The sequence below is a fragment of the Papaver somniferum genome, chromosome 2 (genome assembly GCF_003573695.1).
Source record: "Papaver somniferum cultivar HN1 chromosome 2, ASM357369v1, whole genome shotgun sequence".
NCBI classification, from domain to species: Eukaryota; Viridiplantae; Streptophyta; class Magnoliopsida; order Ranunculales; family Papaveraceae; genus Papaver; species Papaver somniferum.
In genome coordinates, this window is record NC_039359.1 from 85,760,151 (window position 1) to 85,765,989 (window position 5,839).

The 5,839-nt window shown below is 36.1% G+C and overlaps 1 pseudogene; it reads right to left on the bottom strand.

The window, feature by feature from the left end:
* Positions 1-5,424: 5,424 nt before the first annotated feature.
* LOC113354685 lies at positions 5,425-5,524 on the bottom strand (annotated as a pseudogene).
* Between the last annotated feature and the right edge of the window lie 315 nt (positions 5,525-5,839).

Genomic DNA, 5,839 nt, shown 5'->3' on the forward strand with positions numbered 1-5,839 from the left:
GCCATTTATATGATGTGGACTTATCTTTAAGCAAATAAACAAAACTAGGCATCTTCGAAATAAAATAAATAACCCTAACAAGCACTCAAATGTAAAAATCCTCATTATAGTTACATACCTCAGATTTTGGTTCCCGTTTTATATACACAGAACCGGAACAGTCTTGGTCGCACATCACCCAAAACCAAGCTAAGCTAGAACATGAAACCAGAACCAGGCTGGAACAGGACAATCCCGGAACAGGGCCGTCGGGGTGTGCCGGGTCAAGTGGGGATGTGTCGTGTCAAGTGGTGGGTGGGCCAGATCAAGTGTCTTCTTCAAAATGTTCACAGAAGGTCGACAAGTTCTCTCTCGTCAACAGAAAAGTACATGCACAGTCCGTACGTATACAAGTCAAATCAATCAAATTTATAAAATAATTGAAGCACAGACAAAGGCATGCATGGGTGCTATTTATTAATATGATGACATCAATCAATACAATATAACGTAAAATGACATCAACCCAATACAGCGCAAAATGACATCAATGGCGAGTTAAACATTTTCTTTTCAGTGAACATATATATACATCATGGGTACTAATTAGTCATGGAGTATAATTTTTACGGTTTAGATAAAAATACTGTAATGGATTTAGTTACGGTACGGTACAACTAGCATTGACAACGGACAAGAAGAGCATATAAAGAAAAACAAAACTAAAAAGAATTCATAAAGTGCATGTAAATAGACACATCATGGTAGGAGGTCACTTATCTTAAAAGAAAACACGAGGTCAGTGGATCAATATCAAATTAGGACCATTATAGATAACCAGCCAATACAGAAGAATTTAGGCAAGATAGTTAATTGAATCGCATGTTGTGTACAGTAATGCAAACATATAAAGCAAGATAAATCAACTTTACAACATACATGATGTTTCAATTTCTTTTAAAATTTGTCCACAGAGATAGGGACGCAATCAAATTCCAATTAATTTGAACATAGGAAACATATATCTTTTTAAAGGTTTAACGGATGTGATTCAAAGAAGAATGGTAGAAGTATAGAATCTCCCTTTTTTTTCTTTGGGAAAGCGGCTGATTCCGTGATTCGATGATAACTAATTAGCTCGTCTGCTCGTGCTTTAACAATTCCAAGTACAAATCGAATGAGGATGAATATGTCCGTAACTATATATGTTGATGATGTATTGAAGGAAAAAAAAAAGAAAGATTTAGGTAAGCTGGCGCTGATAACGTTTTGGAGTGATAATTAGGGGAAAGTAAAAGGCAGATAAGAGTTTTCATTGATCAGAGATAAATAAGTTACATGGAATATTATCCTTATATACATGTGAAAGGGAAAGCCAAAAGGCTTCTGTTTTGAACCGCACATCCATGGGCATGGGCCCTTCAACAAAAGCATTCTTTTCTATTCCAATTGTAGGAATTACTTTTTAGTCCACTAAACCCAGAACCGGTTACTCTCTAGTCAACCTCCAAAATACTTTTATCCGTTGGTCCAAAAACATTTTTTTGGACCAGATTTTTTGTTCTCTAGTCCAAGCACGTGCGATTCAAGCAAAATACAACTTTCAATATACCAAACCTACCCTTATACAACTGTATAAGACGAAGAAATCAAATTTGCGGCTCTGTCTCTGTCTCTGTCTCTTTCCTTTTTTTTTTTTTTGCTTCATCTCAGATTCAGTCTCTGGCTTCTCTGATGCTGTGTTTTGTGTTTTCTCGCTCTCTGTTGTTGGTAGCGTCTTTCAATAAGGTTCATCTCAGCTTCGGATCAAGTTTATCTCAGATTTGAACAAGGTATTTACTGTAATCATCTTGATCTGCTGTTGTTCTTGAAATCATGATGAATAATTAGGTTTATTCTGATCCGATTTCTATCAGAATAATTGTCTATGATGTAAATTGTTATCTTTCTTTTATGATTTCAGTTTTATGATGATTTACATTGTTCAATTTCAGTTTCCTTTCGATTTTTAAGTTTTTTTTTTTTGATTTTTGTGTGTTTCAATTAGGTATCTCAGATTCAAACTCAGATTTGAACAAGGTATGTTACTGTAATCACTTTTTCTCTTCTGCTTTTTGTTGATATGATCATGTATCTCAAAATTGATGGAACATATTTATTCATAGGCACGGTACATATTGATATGTGGTAAAAATGTATGTTATTTATTCTACATTTTTACAAGCCAATACGTACTGCATATAACATGATATCTTTTCATCCTACAGTATAACGCATATCCATTCAGATACTGGATAGACACATTTTTGTGTCCGATTTGTCTCGATTCTATATATTGTTATGGCTCATTTTTGTACTTATTATGGTGTTTATTTATTTATAGGTATTTTTGGCTATTAAACATTTTTGGAAAAAATTGGCTCGAAAAGTTGTCGGAAAGCACCCGGAGGACATTTTCTATTCGGACTCTCACTTTGGATAAGGGGTAACCTAATTACTAAGGGGCATATCATTTCCAGGCATCTGCTAATCACACCCCTACTCTGGATAAGGGGCAACCATCTTCAACATTCAAAAACCAGGTTTTGGCGGGAAAATAGTGCAGTTAAAGAACAGTTTTGGCAATCGTGATTTGGAGGAGTTTGAGGTCGATTAAACCTCTGATTTTCATAGGATAGACTCCTTATGGGTCTAGGAAATCTGATATGGGTGTTTAAATCGATTAGAATGGGCTCAATCGACGGATTTTTCTCACAACAAGAAAATATGGAAAGTCACGTGTGTGACCTGTTTTAGGGAATTTTAGAGTGATTAAAAGCTGTAAACCTTCCCAAAGATTTGTATCTATCTAAGGAAGAGTTTAGAATAAAAAGGAAAGCTCAGAAACGCGTAGAAATCCTAAAACAAGAAATTGCGCAACTTGGCCGTGAAGAGAAGGAAAGAGATTTTGGAAGATTTGGGAGAGATTTAATCGGTATTTTTGATATAAATAGATGTCTTGGGTCATATAGAAGGGTGTCGAGAGTTTGGGAACCTAAGGAGAGCCAGAGAAGAAAAATCAGAGCTTTACCAAACTCTGTTTCTGCTGCTGCTGCTGAAGAAGAAGAACGCAAGAACATTGACCCTCGGTAGACAGTCGCAGAAAGTGTCGTTGTTTAACAGCTGAAGAACATTAAGCTGTTCAGGGCAGTCTTAAAATCAGCGACAAAGCAACAGTTTTTCTGTAACAGTTCCATTGTAACAGCTGTTTTGCAACACCAATACACTGTTGCAAACAGTCTGTGTTATTACTTTTCACTCTTTTAATCATCTTTTGAGCAACAAACACATATTTTGAGATCATGATTAATATGAGGAGCTAAACCCCATTGCTGAGGCGATAGAGGAAGCTATTTTTCCAACAAAAGTGGTATATTCTATTTTATCTTTTTATTTGCAATAATTATATGATTATTTGCCTTGAAATTATTGAATATGATTTTTATTTGAGTGATTGTGATCTATTTTGATGGAGTATGCTTAGTTTTAAGACTTTTGATGCTTCATACTTGGTATTTACAATTATTACTTTTGAAAATCTACTTGTTGCAATATTTTAGAATCAAATTAAACAAGAAAATTGCATAAATATAAGTATTGGTTTAATCACTTTGAACTTGGAAAATAGTGGAATCTTAGCCTCAGTGTTTCTTTTAGTATTGATATCATCTTTGATTGAGTTTGCTATAATTTTTAGTGAGTTTTCTATTTTAATATTAGAATTTAAGTCTAATTAATATCCTTCACAAGTCTGAGAATCGAACCACTTTTACCACTATCTACAAATCACATCAATTTTTGGCGCCGCCGACGCGGACTTGTTTTTAGGGTTTTAGATTTATTTTTTTTTTTTTTATTTTTTTTTTTTATTTTTGTCTTTTTTATGTTTTTGGGTATTTATCTTGTGTCTACAGGTTCTGGATCATAAAGAAAATTGAGCCAAGGAGTTTGGTGATTTCATAAAGACTTGGAGCTAAAGATTAAAGCAAAAAAACAGAAAAGAAGACAATTTTATTTTAGACAATTTTAGTTTAGGGTTTGTTTATTTTATTTAAAAAAAAAACTGTATTAGGGTTTATTATTTTGTAATTTTTCTTTATTTTTTTTGGACTTTGGGACATTATTTTTTTTATTACCCTACGGAAGGGTACTTTAAATATAAACTGTTTGCAGAGAAGGAGGACAATTACGATATTGTCTCTGCACCTTGGGTTCGTACACTAGACATCGGAGTCAGTGGCCCGAGTCGACTACAACCGATTCATCCCCCGTCTGGAACGGGAGGTAAGATTCTAAACACTCGCGAATCCCCTGTCAGCGAGTTACTGGACTCCTTCGTATGCATATATGTTGAGGACTGAATACGGACATTTATTTTTCTAGTAAAGGGCAAGGCCTGGCCATACAAGATAAGGGTTCGGATTTCATCACCGTTCTCTTCTTGCCCGCTTTAGGAACACGTAACCTACGCGAACCTAAGCCTAAAATTTTGACTAGAACGAGACCGATAGGGTAACGAGCTTAACAGGAAAGTCATTCGAAAAATATTGGTTACTCTTTTAAGCATACTTCGAAGTTCTTGACGGTTTCTGTAAGTTGAATGCGTGACTGCGCCGCCTTGTAATACCGGTGAGGCCTTGGGTATCAAAGCTCCACCGAGCTTCCCTCGCCTCTATTCAACTTACGTTAACTCGGATTGATTCCAGAGGGGTTTGCTTAAATTGTAACGAATTCCCGTTCGAAGGATTAGAAGCTGGTCTAGAAACAATCTAAGTGGAGCCATCATGCTTTTTTTTGCTAGAAATCAATAGGTTTGATTTGGTTGAGTCGGCCTTGATCTGTGTTTGCTTACCCTTCCAATTTAGAAAATTCTATTGTATGCCTGAACGTAAAAGAGACGCACTAGGTAGATTTGTTAAAGAGAAACCTAGTAGTTCGAAGCGTCTCGATTACCTTAATCTAGAAAGTCCGGCTTTTGAAGAGTCTGTTTTTGAACGTTCTTTGACTGAGGAGAGAATCCTGTTGCTCCGATAGCGCCAGAAATGGCAACTTTGAAAGCTTTGTTGAATCCAACTAGGACTACCCGTCCTTCGTGTATTAAGTTAGCTGAAACGGAGGCACCCTATGAACTGAAACCTGGGACCTTACAGATGCTCCCAATCTTTTTAGGGAAAGAAAATGAAAACCCTTATTACCATGTTAGGGATTTTGAGGAAATTTGTAGTACTCTAAGAATTAGAGGCTTAGATGATGATGCTTTGAAACTTAGGTTATTCCCATTTTCCCTGAAAGATAAGGCCAAGTCGTGGCTGTATAGTTTGGACTCCGAGTCAATTGAGACATATGAACAACTTACATCTGCCTTTTTCAATAAGTTTTTCCCTAGGCACAAAACATCGTCTATTAGGACGCAAATATGCACATTTTCACAACAAGAGGGAGAATCTTTATATAGGTATTTGGAAAGGTTCAATGATTTATTATCCCAGTGTCCTCATCATGGTTTAGAAAAGGTTAGGCTAGTTCAGATCCTTTATGAGGGTTTAGATTATTCCACAACGACCATGGTTGAGTCTCTATGCACTGGTGGATTTGAAAACCAAACTGTTGATGCGGCGATGGAATTTTTTAATGAAATCGCCGAAAAAACCCAGCAATGGGAAAATAGTAGGGCACCCCAGAAAACAATTCTTTTAAGTAGAGGAAACGTTAATAGGGTAGAAGGAGGCTATGAATCAGATGCCAAAATTGCTGCTATAGCAAAAAGGTTAGAAGCCTTAGAAGTGGGCCAGACTAGTGGTAGAGTGGAGCCTTTTTGGGA